The sequence below is a fragment of the Acomys minous genome (genome assembly GCF_964271855.1).
Source record: "Acomys minous genome assembly, chromosome: 1".
Lineage (NCBI taxonomy): Eukaryota > Metazoa > Chordata > Mammalia > Rodentia > Muridae > Acomys > Acomys minous.
Window position 1 is genome coordinate 23496772 of NC_140483.1, and position 15779 is coordinate 23512550.

General features: G+C 42.7%; 2 long non-coding RNA genes across 2 annotated transcripts; both read right to left on the bottom strand.

The window, feature by feature from the left end:
- Positions 1-4864: 4864 nt before the first annotated feature.
- Positions 4865-15757, bottom strand: LOC311604663. The gene is made up of 3 exons (XR_014781608.1): positions 15167-15757; positions 14656-14717; positions 4865-4937 (listed from the first exon to the last, which is right to left on the bottom strand). It is a non-coding gene; the product is annotated as an uncharacterized lncRNA (long non-coding RNA).
- On the bottom strand, positions 11057-12037 carry LOC311597301. The gene is made up of 2 exons (XR_014779178.1): positions 11811-12037; positions 11057-11774 (listed from the first exon to the last, which is right to left on the bottom strand). It is a non-coding gene; the product is annotated as an uncharacterized lncRNA (long non-coding RNA).
- Positions 15758-15779: the final 22 nt, after the last annotated feature.

Sequence of the window (15779 nt, forward strand, 5' to 3'; positions counted from 1 at the left end):
TTGAGATCCCAGAGTAGCCCTGAGCCTTTCTCAGGGTGAATTTTTAAAGGATTTATTTGTTTATTTTATGTATGAGTGCTCTATATGAATTTACACCTGCATGCCAGAAGAAGGCATTGGATCCCAGTATAGATAGATGGTTGTGAGCCACCATGTGGTTGCTGGGAATTGAACTCAGGACCTCTGCAAGAGCAGACAGTGCCCTTAACCACTGAGCCATATCTCCAGCCCCCTCTTGGGGTGAAATTTTAAGCACAAAACCATATCCTGGGTTAACATACCTCAGCAAGAACAGTTAGCCTGAACCAGAACTGCAGAGGACGGAAAGCAAGGTTAGTACCTTTAGAGACTTTACCAGATCTGTGGGCTTTGACAGATTAGGTCTTTGTTTTTGTTTGGTCACAGTGGTTCGTAACTTGCAGTCCATGACCCCAACGTTAGTCATATATCACAATTCATTAACAGCAGCAAAATTACAGTTATGAAGCAGCAGCAAAAGAATTTTATGGTTGGGGATGACCACAATATAACTGTATTCAAGGGTTGCATCCTTAGGAAGGTTGAGAACCACTATTTTGGCAGGTACAGCATCTATATGCTGAGTTTTTTGTCCTGGCTGGTATTTTCATCATGGAGTCAGTTGTGCTAAGGCCTGGTAGCCTACTAAGGTTTGGAGGCATGTTACAATTTCAACTACTGGAGTGAGCCTTAGAGCCAACCAGAAATTGGGCTGGTTACTTCTATGACATCTGTGCCTCTGTTGCACGAGTGGGCATGTGTTGCTGGGTTGGTCATTATTTCAGCTCATAGGGTCTGCAGCTGGGTAAGAGTAATGATTATTTTTCTAGTAGCATGCATAGCGCTATGGAAGCTAGCTAAGACGGATAAAGCTTCCACGTGAGAGACAGCTTAATTTCTCTGTGTTTTGGGACTCAACTATATGGTGCCTTCAGCAGCAGGGTCTTACCATAGAGTTCTGGAGAATAACCAAGAACAGTGCAGTACCCTATAAGGTGTGAGGTCTATGGGACCTCACTGGACAGCTCCAAAAGAGGCAGCGCATTCCTGGAAATAGGACTTTTAGTTTTCAGTTTGCAGTGTCTGACAGAGGCATTGCTCACAATCACAGGCAACTCTGTTGTAATTTTTTTTTATGTTTATAAGACACACACGCAGCTTCAGTAGAAACAGCAGAAAGTTTTGTTTTCAAAATGTCTTCGGTGTTAGTTATCCCTCCCGGTGTTCCTTCGTCTGGCCTACCCTCCCATCCAACTCCTCATTTAACACTTCCTGTACCATAACTTCCCTTTAACCCTTTACATCACTGCAATCTACATTGAAATACCGCCCCGTGGACCCTTATTAATTTCCTGATCTCTATGGGTATTTCAAATTGAACATACATGTTTGAAGCTTCAAAGTTATTATCCACAAATGAGAGAAAACATGTGGTTTCTGTATTTCTGGGTCTGCATTATTTCACTAAGAATGATTTTTCTTTCTTTCTTTCTTTCTTTCTTTCTTTCTTTCTTTCTTTTTTTTTTTCCTGAGACAAGGTTTCTCTGTGTAGACTCATTTTATAGACCGGGCTGGCCTTGAACTCCCGACAACCTGCCTGTCTCTGCCTCCCAAGCGTTGGGATTACAGGCATGCGCCACCAGACCTGGCAAGAATGATTATTTCATAGTCCAACCATTTACCTGAGAATTTCTTGTTTTTGTTCTTTTTAGCAGATGAATAATATTCAATTTAGCAAAGGGGCCACATTTTCATTATCCATTTATCAGTTTATGGGCACCTAGGATGTTTCAGTTTCCTGCATCAGCAATGAGGAGGGACGAATAGCGTCTCTATAGGAGGACATAGAGTCCTTTGGGTGTATGCCCAAGAGTGGTATAGCTGGATCATGTGGTGGCTCTATTTTTAGCTTTTGCAGAACTTCCACGCTCATTTCTACAGTGGCAACACACACTTGTGCTCCCATCAGCAGTGAATGAGTGTTTCCCCTTCTCCATATTCATGACAGCATTTGTCATCATTTGTCTTGTTGGTTTTTGTTTTTGAATCGTAGCTACCCTGATTTGAGTAAGCTATTTCACAAAGTACTTTTAGGTTCCATTTACCAGACACGTAGGGATGTTGAACATTTGAAAAAAAATGTTTCTCCGCCATTCCTATTTCATCTTTTGAGAGCTCTGTTTAATTCCATGTCCCACTTTTTAATCAGGTTGTTTTCTTGATGTTGAGGGTTTTTGTTTTTGTTTTTGTTTTTAGTTCTTTGTGTATTCTAGATACCAATCCTTTGTCCGGTGCATAGCTGGTAAAGCCCCGCCCCCAGTTCTGTAGGCTGTGTCTTCACTCCAGTGATGGTGTCCTTTACTATACAGAAACTTCTTGACTTCCTTAGGTCCCGTTTATTAGTTGCTGTCCTTAGTGGCTGCTTAGAGTCCTGTTCAGAAAGTCGTTTCCTGTGCCAATAATTTCAAGCATGTTTCCAGTTGTTGTTTTTGTTTGTTTTGGTTACTTGATTTGTAGAGTAGGCAGGCTGGCCTGGACCTCACTGCAATCCACCTACTTCTGCTTTCCTGAGTGCTGGGATTATAGATGTGCGCCACTGCACCTGGCTCTAGTTTTCTCCTCTATCAGATTTAGGGTATCAGGTCCTATGTTGAGATCCTTAGTCCATCTGGAGTTGTGCAAGGTGAGAGATGAGAAATAAGTATAGATTTTTCTTTTACAAGTAGCTATCTACAACTTTTTTTGTCTCTTTGTTTGTAACAGAGCTCTGTGTATCTCAGACTTGCTTTGTAGACCAGGCTGGCCCCGAACTCACAAAGCACCACTTGAGTGCTGGGATTAAAGGTGTGCACCCCCATGCCCGGCCCAGAATCAGCAACAATTTTTAAGATGCCACATTTTCTCCAATGTGCATTGTTGGCCTCTATCAAAAGTGAGGTGGCTTGTAGGCATGTGGGCTTCTATTTGCATTCTCAATTCTATTTGATTAATCAATGTGTCTGTTTTTATGCCAGCACAATGCTGTTTTTAGTATTATATATCTCTGTAGTATGGTTTGAAACATGGCTCACAAAGCCCTACAACTCCAACTCCAGGGTATCTAATGCCTCTGACTTCCTCATGCACATGTATTCTGGTGAATGTACACACGTTCCCATAATTTAATGTGACTTGTACATGCATAGACATAAATAAAAATAATATAATTCTTTAAGATAGTACTATGTTCATGGAGAAATGCTCCTTTTTGAGGCTTCTGGGCAGTGATGGCACATGCCTTTAGTCCCAGCACTTGGGAGGCAGAGGCAGGTGGATCGCTGTGAGTTCGAGGCCAGCCTGGTCTACAGAGTAAGTTCTAGGACAGCCAAGGCTACACAGAAAAACCCTGTCTCAAAAATCTACCAAAAGAAATCCATCTCCTGTGCACTGGCGCCATCGGTGGACTCTAGTTTCATTACAGTTGCAATTAAGAGGATGTAATGATTGGATTTTTGTTGTTGTTGTTCATTGTTGGTTAAGACCATTATCAATTTTCTGATACTTCCAAGATTCCCTGGTTCATCACCTTCATCTATGATCAGAGCAAGTCATAGTGATGACTGACTTCTCTGTCAGTCTCTCTATGCTCGCTCTCCCCCACCCCCTCTCTTGCATATCCATGACTGACATACTATCTTCCTCCACTTTTAAGACCACCTCTTTTTTCACACTGGATATATCTGCATTGAATCAGAATAATCTTATTTTAAAACTGGCTGTCTGGGAACCTTAATTTCATCTGAAAACCATCTTTTTAACTTTTAGCTTATTTTTAGATATAAAAAAAACCTAGTTTTAAAATCACTAGACAAAGTATTAGGTTTACTCATGGAGCTGTCAAACAAGTGTTGTTTTTGATTCTCTCCTGTCCCTCTGTTCCATTTTTGCACCCTATCCCCCAGTTAGCTCCCATGTCACATGTTTTTCCCTTGGGTCAAGTGACGGAACATATCTACACGTATCTACATGGCTCAGTGCTCAGAGGACCATTTTCTAGCCTATCGGACTAGATGTGGCGCATGACCAAGGGAAGAAAGAACCAAAAGAGGATGCCGAAGCAAATGTCAAGGTCAGGCAGAAATGGAAGTTAGGGAAGTTGTATGGCCATGGCGCCCTACATATGTCCCGCCTCATCTCGCCTCAGAAGATAAACACGGCTGAGCCTGGTTAGTACTCAGACAATAGGAAACAAAGGAGGCGCTACCTGGTCAGCATGAGGAAACCACATCTGGCTCCACGCCCCTAGTATGTGTGTCAGATGCTATCTTCTCTGACATGCTCTTTACTGTTGCTGGGTTTTTTTTGTTTTTTTTTTTGTTTTTTTTTAGTTTTTCGAGACAGGGTTTCTCTGTGTAACCTTGGCTGTCCTGGACTCTCTTTGTAGACCAGGCTGGCCTCGAACTCACAGCGATTCGCCTACTTCTGCCTCCCGAGTGCTGGGATTAAAGGCGTGCACCACCATGCCTGGCTTACTGTTGCTGTTTTAAGAAAGGATGTCCTGTAACCCCTGCCTGCTTTGAACTCACTGTTATTGCCAAAGATGACTTTGAAATTCTAATCCTCCTGCCTCCACTTCCCACGTGCTGAGATCGCAGGCATGTACCACTCCTGGCTCTGCCTCTTTTAAGTATGTTTTCTGGGCCTTAATGGGAGCCAGGACCTTCAGAGAGGTCGCGGATCATCGGCTGTTCCCCATTACAGCTGTAGCATAAGCACGGACACTTGTTGCTATTCAGTGTTTCTGGCGGCTCCACTGTGATGATCCTGAGGCAGGGTAGCCCATTACAGCTGTAGCATAAGCACGGACACTTGTTGCTATTCAGTGTTTCTGGCGGCTCCACTGTGATGATCCTGAGGCAGGGTAGAAGGGCAGAGAATATCTGGAGAGACATAAGAGGGAAAAAATATTCCCTTACTAGGGAAACTGGTTGATGCTTCGCCCCAACAGAAATCCACAATCCAGTTCAGTAAAAATTGCCTAAGCTGTGTTCCCATCGCAGCAGGATCTCACCAAAAGCCCCATTTACAGGGAAAGTACAATAGACTAAACTTCTTGGGCAACCTAGTGGCTTGTGGTTTCACTTTATCATATTATATCTACATATAAGGCATCTGGAACCAATTCACATATCTCTTATCAAACGAGGGAGGGGCCAAAAGGCTTATCCACAACGATTTGAGATGTAACTTCACAGTGGCTCTCAACCTTCCGAATAATAAGACCCTTTAACGCAGTTCCTTGTGTGTGGTGATGCCCCCCACCATTATTTGTCTGTAATTTCATAACTGTAATTTTGCTACTTTTACGAATAGTAATGCAAATATCTGACATGTGACCCCTATGGAGGTCACGACCCACAGGTTGAGAACCACTGTCTCAGCGCCACCAAAATGTCATAGTGCTGGGACAGTGAATTGCTTACTCTCTCTTACAGAAGCTCATACCCATACTTTGGTGGGAAGCCTGAACAAAAAGCCTCTAATCCCTGATCAGTAAAACCCACCTATCCCTGAGCTTCCCACGGAAAACCACCAATCCCTGAGCAGGAAATCCCTGAACAGGAAAATATACCAATTCTCGAGGTTCCCCCAAGCTCAGTATTTGAAATCCCACCAATCCTCACCCTGGAAATCTCTGCTCTAGATAGCTCCACCTTCTAAGAAATCCTATATAAAGGTTGTATCTGCACAGTTCCCCCTGCTATCCTCTCCCAGGGGCGGGGGCAACTGACCCTGGATTCGTTCCTTCTCTCTCTGGATCCTTCCAATACATCTCTTTTTAGGAGATTCACTGCCTGGTGTGGCTCTCTCATCAGAAGAAGCCAAGAAGCAGTGAAGAGAGGGGAAGAAGTGAAGAAGTGGAACAGGCCTGAGGCTCCTGGGCTCCTCAGCACAGCTGGGGACACCCTCCCCTGGGAGCTGCAACGCCTCTGCTGAGGAGGCTTCCTCTCAGAGCTGTGTGGTTCCTGGGCTTCTGAGTCCCGGGATATCTTTCCATCTGACCAGGAAGGCCAACATAAACAACAGATTTGTTGTCTCTCAGCTTTGGGGCAGAGCCTTGTGAATTTTGTTTCAGGAATTCATGAGTTTATTTACTTCCTGTGTCATCAGTAATTTCCCTTCAAGAATGAATGTTTTATTTGCAGGAAATAACTACACAGCACCAATCCACTGTATACTGCCCAATTATAGGGTTTAGTACTATCTGCTTTAGTGAATATCTAAAAATGACCACGGTATATTTAGAGCTGGAGATCAGCAATCCAGATTGTTCTCTGTGTGTGTGTGTGGGGGGGTGTTTACTCTAGAAAAAATTATAGTGGTTTATTTTGTGTGCCTGGCCCTTTAAAGGATCTACAGTTGCTAGTCAACCGGTTCTTTGGGAATGCTTAGCTGTTAGAGCTGCTTGCCCCTAGATCCTTCAGTGTTGGTTGTCTCTTGGGCTTCTGGGAACAGGAGAGGACATAAAAATCCAGCAGAGGAAGAAAGACGCTTGAATAGAGTGGGAAGTGAAGGCAGATGATGCAGAAAAGAGATTGAGCCATAGAATGAAAAGAGAAACTGAGCTGACCCAGAGAGGGTACCGTTAGGAGACGGTTAGGAAAAGAACCTACAAAGAAAAGTAGCGAGAGGGAAAAAGAGAAGAAAAATAAAGCTACAAAAAAAATCATCTAGATACTATTACTAATAATTTCTGAATGGAATAAGATTGTAAGATGCCTGCTCTATCCTGTATGCCTTTGGCTTGTGTTTGTTTTCTATAATGAACTTGCAGAAATGTTTTCTTTTTTAATATGCAGACACTTTGCAAAAACCCCAGAATCTGAAAGTTGAAGATCACCATGAGGACCTATTTGTCTCACATGTTCCTTCCTTTGACTGATGCCCTCAGTGCAGGTGACACCAGGCCAAGGCTCCTCTCTCTCTCACGTATGGCCTCTCTATGGTTACAGAAAGTTCCCCACCCCTTTCCCTTCACGTGGACCAAGAAATCCTTCCCACCCATTGAGCGCTCGCTTGACTCCACAAGTTACAAAGGCAGACACATCTCCACCAAGCCACACTGCACAGATGTTATTTCACACAACAGTCTTTTCTAGATCTGTTGTGTTGAGAAATCAGTTATGGTTTCCTGTCTGTGCTTGCCACAGCTCTCTGGTCAGGCTGTCTTCTGCTAGGCTGACTCTCTCTCTCTCTCTCTCTCTCTCTCTCTCTCTCTCTCTCTCTCTCTCTCTCTGCAACTTCTCTTTTTTATTTAGAACTCTTCATAGTATTCTCACCGGTTCTGCAAAGGTTCAGAAGATGATGGCTTACTATTCTATTACAACGAAGAAGAGGTTCATTTCTGGCAAGCGTCGACGGCAAGATTCTGCATGTGAGGGGTCCCAGCCAAGGCTCATGGTCCCTGCTTGGGTGCTTTGTACCACGGTTCTTAAGTGACCACTCGTATTTCAGCAGTCCTGGGGACACTGATAAAGTCAGAGCCTATGATAATATATAGAAACAGTTCAGCCTCAGACAGGCTACAGTTTCTTTCCTTAGAAAACAATAGAAATATCACCAGCTGCAAAGGACTTTGCAAAGAATAAAGGAGACGCTGATGTATCCTGTACCATGCTGTTCTGCTCACAAAACACGTGCATGTGCTGAAGGCATCACTTGAGTGACTAACCCAACTTGAGGCTTTTAACTTTTTAGGAAATAAATGATATTGCTAAGAGCCATTGTCTTGGGGAAGTTCAGTGGGCATGTGGGGCTTTCTGGAAGGTACAGTCCAGTATTTTTCAAGGTCTGAACTATGATCCACCCCAGAATTGCTCCCAGTCTCTGACACGCCTTCTTCTCTGTGCTGCTGCATCTCTCAGGAAGTCTGGCTTTGGTGTGAACCCTCACATTCTGGGTTTTAACCTACTCTGGTTGGGCAGGCTTCCTGTGTGAACTTTATGAAGAGGCACTCTTGTTCAGATTAATTAATTCCTGATTATGGAATTTCTGATTTGATTCAAACAATTTTAGAAGTTAAAAAGTTAAATAGTTGAAAGAAAGTTTATGGCTTTAGGAAGTGTTTTTGTGGACCTCCAGACGCCTCACTAGGAGACAGGCCTGAAAGAGCCCCAGATAAGCTTTCACTCTAGAGATAATACCCATCCTGGTAGATACTTTAAGTATATCCATGTTGGTTTAAATTTCCATGAGCCCCAAAAATAATGTCTAATTAAGTATAAACTTTAATGTAACCCCCACACACAAACTGTTTTGTTGTAATTCCTTATACCTTGTCATCTTACGGCATAAAATACTGTCATTCTAAATTCACTTTGGATATTGGAATGAAAGACAGATGAAATTATTGTCCTGAGTTCTCTATAAACTAAGAGATAGCTGTAAACTGTGTAGCCAGGTCAGTTCTAATTGAAAAGACATATATCTTATTAAAATCTCTTAGACACTGTTTTCAGGCCTTGTCAACCTTTGTCATTCTGAACTTACTATGAACTTAATGTAATGGATATATAGATAAGAAATGTTTAGGGGCTGGAGAGATGGCTCAGAGGTTAAGAGCACTGTCTGCTCTTCCAAAGGTCCTGAGTTCAATTCCCAGCAACCACATGGTGGCTCACAACCATCTATAATGAGATCTGGTGCCTTCTTCTGGAGTGCAAGCACATGTGAAGGCAGAACATTGTATACATAATAAATAAATCTTAAAAAAAAAGAAATGTTTAGTTTTAATGAAAAAAAACCATGTAACCTGTTATATTTTCGAGTTTATCTGTTTTTGCAGTTGGTTGCCTTTTTGACCAGGAGTTAATTCCTTTTCTGACATAGAGAACTTTGTCTCAGAGGTATAAAATCTATGGCCAGGCAATATATGGTGTTCAAGTTTTTAATCTTTGCCCATCTTTTCCATTTGAATGCTTGTGCGTGTGAGTGGTCTATTTTCTATCTCACGCTTGTTTCTTATTTCCCTGTAGATTCACACATAAGTTAACAGACTCAGGGCCTTACCATCAGCCTTCTAAGGCTAGCAGGCTGAAGTTTACATTAGCTTGTGGACCTGATCTACAGGAAAATTGTGGTCAGTTTACATTTTCCTCCTTAGCTGCAGTACAGCCTGTCCCAGGTCCCTAGAGAAGGAATCCTGGGCTCCCTTCTCTCTTTCTTCTCTTAATTGTTAGTCATGATCAGCTGCCCTCAGCTCTGCCACCTAAGAGATAAAGCAAATGCTGGATTCTGTGTCCCATCCCAGATTCTCCCCTGAACTCACCAAAGCAGAGGCTTGGGTGGGTATTTTCCAGTAAAGTTATACCATATTCTGTTATACTGTCTTTGTGTTATTGCTGCCTAGCGTCTTTTAAAAATTTTTATTAATTTATTCAGATTACAACTCAATTGTTATCCCATCACTTGTATCCTCCCATTCCTCCCTCCCTCCCACTTTCACCCTATTTCTCCTTCCCTAGGTCTATGACCGAGGGGGACCTCCTCCCCCACTATATATGGTCATAGGCTATCAAGTCTCATCTTGGTAGCCTGCTTATTCTTTCTTTGAGTGCCACCAGGCCTCCCCACCAAGGGGAGGTGGTCAAATATGGAGCACCAGAGTTCATGTCAAAGTCAGTCCCTGCTCTCCACATAACTGTGGAGAATGTCCTGTCCATTGGGTAGATCAGAGTACAGGTTCGATATTTACTATTGTATTGTCCTTGGTTAGTGCAACAGTTTGAAATTAACACCATCAAATCAAATAACCCAATTGAGAAATGGGGCTCAGAACTAAACAGAGAATTCTCAACAGAGGAATATCAAATAGCTGAGAAACACTTAAAGAAATGCTCAATGTCTTTTGTCATCAGAGCAATGCAAATCAAAATGACTCTGAGATTCCATCTTACACCCATCAGAATGGCTAAGGTCAAAAATTCAAGTGACACCACATGCTGGTGAGGATGTGGAGAGAGAGGAACACTCCTTCATTGTTGGTGGGAATGCAAACTTGTACAGCCACTTTGGAAATCTATCTGGTGCTTTCTCAGAAAACTGGGAATAGGGCTGGCTGCCTAGTGTCTTATAAGATTGATATTCCAACTTTCTTTGTTACTAAAGATCTTTATAGCAAAGAAATTCAGAATTCTATGTGTCTGGGGCTTTGGGGGCTTTCCTTTAATATTAGACTTCGGTTTTTTTATTTTTTATTTTTTATTGTAAGTCAGGTAACTTGACATAGATGTTTCCTTGCTGGTACGTGTGTGTGTGTGTGTGTGTGTGTGTGTGTGTGTGTGTGTGTTTGTAGACAGGTTTTCTCTGTGTAACCTTGGCTATCCTGGACTCAAGACTTGCTCAGCCTGCTTTGAACAGAACTCAGAACAACTCGTCCAGGAGTGGCCCCAGCCACAGTGGGTTGGACCCTCCATCAATCACTAGTTAAGAGAATGCCCTAGATGTTTATCTAGAGCCTGGTCTGATGGAGGCATTTTCTTAATTGAACTTTTTCCTCCTCCCAGATAACTTTAGTTTACGTCAAGCTGGCAAACTATCCAGCATACTCCCCAAGTTGCTGTGGTCATCACATTTGTCACAACAATAGTAACCCTAACTAAGACACTACCACACACAAGCTGGGAAGGATTTGGAGAAAGTAAGTTAAGGAGAGGAGGAGACAGAGGACAGAGGGCTAGGAAAACACAGTAGGCCATCCATTTCAGTACATTTCAGTAGCTTCCTTTCCTTCTCCTCTTTCTCTCAGACTTAAAACAGTCCCTTCCCCTAGGCTACTGTCTGAGTAGTATAGACCTCTTAACCTCCCTGCTCTTGTCTCCACCTTCTGGTGGGAGTGTTAATAAACAGCGAAAAGAAGGTGTCTACACTGAGGAAAAACCCTAGTGCTGGGTAACCCTCTATGGCCTGTGTGGGACTGAGCATACTTTTTTTTTTTTTACAGTGATTACATTTATCTAAGCAACACACATACATGTTCAGTTGAAAGACGGTAACTAAATTCCTGTGACAAATATGCTTTTTTAATAGCAAGAACATTATAGAGTTAATGCAGAGTTCTAAGGATAATCTAGTAGTCGCTATGTTTTTTTCTTCCGTCTTCACTGTAGATGCTGTTATCTCTAGCACAGGTAAGCAGGCAGAGTCTGTCAAATGCTCAAACACTGGAATCTTTGGTTGCTACCATGTCAGCCGGCTTGCAAACAAGAAGCCAGCCATTTAAAGAATGTTTTAAGTTAACAACTTGCAAACCCCAGGGATGGAGAACCCTAAGAACACACAACGGTGAACATTTACAACCATCACAACTGTGGCTGAAGACTGCTCATGCCATTCTTCTGAAATGAGATCTCAAAGCAGTAAAGTTCAAAATAAAAGGTTTTAATAAAAAAAAATAGGCATATGCACAATTTCTCCACCAATTTGTATGTCAACCATTTAGTTAACTTTTCCACTTGAAAAAAAAATGCAATTGAAAACCGGACACTATGTTTCACTACCTCAGTTAATATTCACAATTACAGTGGCTACAGCTCAGGATCAGCAGTACTGCCCAGAGCCAGTTTATACTGAAATTAAGTTCTTTACACCAAGTAAATGATTGTCCACAACCACTGGCTAGTGTACATATGAACTAAAATGTCTAGATTTGGGGAGAAACAAATACTGCTCCAATCATCTGCTCTGCTGCTTCTCTTCCTCAATTCAGGCTTAGAAACCTTTCATGTTACTCTTGGTTTTGTCAGTTTGCTTGCCTGTGGGGGTTTGGGCCTGCTGACCCTGCCCACTGGAAGAGGCTGCCTGCTGTGCTGCTTTCTGCTTTAACATTGTCCAGTCAAATGTGTAGTCATATTGGTGGTTCAGGGTCCTGAAAAGGATGCGGATGAGCATACTTTAATATCATCTCTTTCCTGCTGTGTTTATTCCATGGAGAAAGGATGAGTGAGAGAGAAGGTTGGCAGTCTTTTCTTTTTTTCTTTTCTTTTCTTTCTTTCTTTCTTTTTTTTTTTTTTGACTGTGCTAGAACAGTATCATAATATAGAAAGGAATGAGCAATTTTGTTAAGAACACTAATTGGGCCGGGCGTGGTGGCACACACCTTTAATCCCAGCACTGGGGAAACAGAGGCAGGTGGATCGCTGTGAGTTCAAGGCCAGCCTAATCTACAATGAGAGTCCAGGACAACCAAGGCTACTCAGAGAAACCTTGTCTCAAAAAACCAAAAATATAAATAAATCCCAGTCATTTGATTTTAGCAACGAAAACTCTGGAGCCAGATATTGGGGTGAAAACCTACTAGCTCAGAGGCAGAGAATGCACCCAGCTGACCTTTCTACTCAGTTCACATCCCAGAAGGTAAAAGCCAAAAGCCAAATGCTTATTAAAAAACAAACCAAAACCAAAACCTCTAGGACTCCGCTGGATAAGGCTGAAGTCTGGCTTCTCCAGCTAGCTGTTTTGCACTCAGTCTATGAAGGTGGACTCCCTTTTCTCAATGGGGTTCCCACTCCACCTGATCTGGTAACCGCAGATCTTGTGAGCAATGTCACATAGCCCTCAAGAAAGGTTAAAGGTCTACCTTTTCCTGATAAGGACCTTGTTTCAAGCACAGGGAATTCCTGGAAGTACCCCACCTTATGCTGAGGAGATCCTAGCCTCCAGCAAATGACCTCTAATTGAACCTTGAAGTGAGTCCCTCACTCTAGGACAGTTAAGTACTGTGTTTCCCTTCTTATGATAGGACCCCCAGTAACTGCATGTAAATGAGCTATGGTACTAATGTATGTAGATTAAGTATCCTGGGATCCTTAGCCCTAGCAAATCAGACACATTCACCCTCAACCTACCCCCCCCCACCCCACTGCCCAAAGTTTATAAATAAAGGCTGGCTGGCTTGCTGGGGGCCAGAGGGGGAGTTGGGGGGCAAGGGTGTGCTTTCTTGCTCACCATTTCCCCACCATGGATCTCTGAGACTCCACTTATTTTGAGGAATACTTGCTGCTGAATGCCTAAGGCTTGACTGCCAATTAAGGCAGTCAAGGCAGCAATGGTGGACCTGCCTTTGCTGCTGCTGGGGCCAGCTCCTTCTTTGCCGATGGCTTGGTGCTGACCCCAGGTGAAGCACAGAGGCTCAAACCAGGAGCTGTAAGACTTTCGGTATCCTTATGGGCTTGTGGCGCTCCTGAGTCTCCACTGCCTTCTGATACCAGCAATCTCATTCTGAAAGAGCTAAACTGTAATACTCGGTGAAAAACTCATTTTCCACCTCCCCTGGTAAGACCTGGCTTAGCACCCCAGGCCACGAGCCTCACCCTAAATGCTCTAATCTGGCCCCTGAGCAAGAAATGGGACTTCAGGACCTTTGACCTGGAGGTCTGCTGTTCTCGTCCAGAAGTAAGGACCACTGGAGCCATTCCACAGGCGGTCCAGGCCCTGCTGCTGGACACTGACTGACAAAACCCTAAAATCACCCTTTATTTTCCTTCAGGCTGTCTTAAATATGCTTTTCTTAATGTTCCTCCTTTCTGTTTAATCCCTGTCAGCTGGTTATTTGCTCTGCTTCTTGACCCAGGGTTAACTTTATTTAATCCTTGTACAGAAACCTCTTGGATTAAATGTGTATGCTAGGGCTGAGCCACACCATAACAACCTGCTTACAATAAATAGAAAGTTCTTGGATTAAAGGTTTATTCTAGGGCTGAGCCACTCCACAAGTAGAAACAGGTTGCTACCATTCACTGTGGGATCAAATATCCTGCAACACTCAAATGTCCTACAATCTGAATTATATTTTAAGAACTTTTAAAGTTTTAAAACTAAATTATGAAATAAAATTCTGATAAACTCCTCAGCCTGGCCTAGTCTAATAGTCTAGGCCTGTCTTGACTTTGTGCTTCTCCTGTCTCAGCCCCCAAGCAGCTGGATTACAGCGCCACCAGGACCAGTGAGGGTTTGTTTGTTTTTTTTTCCCTTTCAGGTAGAATATCTTTCAGTAATTCCTGGTACTCACATTTGTAGGAACTGGGATAGAAAAATCTAACAGCAACACACAATACAAAGGAGTTACTTATCTCATATTTATAGATTTTAGAAGGAAGTGTCTGAGTTTAGAGGGGAGGGGTGCCTGAGTTTAATAGATTACTGAGGAATATAAACCTATAATTTAGTGTTGGCTCTATTGCTGCCCCCATCTTGGGGTTGCTCCATGCTAAGACGCCAGCATCTTGGTGTGAGTGGTGGTGGTGGGGGAAAGTACTACATAGGCTATAAGGCATGGTTGACCTCTTCTGTGATCTAACATTATATACCCTTTGCTTATATCAAAGACTTTCTAGAAGAGGGCGTAGTGGGAGATGGGGCCCTAGGGACTTATAGGTGTCTACTTCAGTTCTGGCTATTTCCTGCTGAAATTGGAGCGTGGTGGAGGCTAAAGTCAAGCCCCACCCCCTCTTTATCTCATGCCATTTGGTCAGTTAGCGATCCTTGAGTTATGGGCTAGTACTTGTATTCAGTCTCCAAGAGATTTATCCATGCTAACACAAGTTAGCAAATAGTCTAAAAAAGAGGCTTATGGGTATAAGAATCAAAATGAAATGGTACCTTGTCAGCTGCTGGAGAAAAGAGAGACTGGAGGCTTGTTTAATGGGAAGAAGGTTTGGGTTCTGCAAGATGAGATAAGTTCCAAGGACAATTGTTAATAATGTTTATTCAATGTAAATGTACTCCATAGTACTCAACTACACACTTAAAATGATTGGCATGGTAAATGTTTCTCTATGCATATTGACCTGCATTAAGAAAATTGTCATATTCTTAAAATTTTAAGAGGCTTTAATCAAATAGGTACTCCCCTCCATACAAACATAGCAAAATGACTGGAGGATGATTACGGCTAAGTATATGGCTAGTTAAGCACTAGATAATGGGAGTAGAAAAATAAGTACCATTGTAAAGGAATTTTGTTTCAGATCATGGCTGCTCTGGCAAAAGATCACATCCAAAGACCTTCTTTCTAGGTCTGTGTGATCCAGCTGGAATACAGGCACACCTTTAATCCCAGGAGACAGAGGTAGAAGAAAGGAAATGGCAGGGAAGAAAACACAACACCCACCTGGTCAAGCAAACCTTTCCAACAAATTCTTGGCAGTTATGCAGGAAGGTCTTATTTACCAGACCTGTGGGCATGTTCATAACCAGCTCTGAGAGAACAAGTATTTCTTCTGTGTACATCACTGTCCCAAACAAAATCAGGGTTCTATTAGAAAGGAGGGTAGTGATGATGTATATCATATGGATCTGAAAGCACGTAGCATTGAACTTGCAATAATAGGTAACTGAAAAATAAGACAGCAGCTGGAGACATTGGTCAGTGGCTGAGCGGTGTACTTGTGTTCCTAAGGACAATTCAGTTTCCATCACCCAAACCCGGCAGCTCATAAACACTTATAGTGTCATCACCAGAGGATATGACACCTTCTTCTGACTTCTCGCACACATGTGGTATAAACACACAAACATATAAAAACAAATATAGTAAGAACTTAAAAATAAGTAAAACAAAAAAAATCAGTAATTGACGTTACTGGGGACTAGATCCAGGACCTTTCGTGCGCATGCTAGGCAAGTACTTTACCACTGTGCTACACCCCCACGCACAATAATTAAGTTTAATTATCTCATAGTCATTTTTTCTTCCGCCGAAACAAATTCGTTTCCCCCAGGCC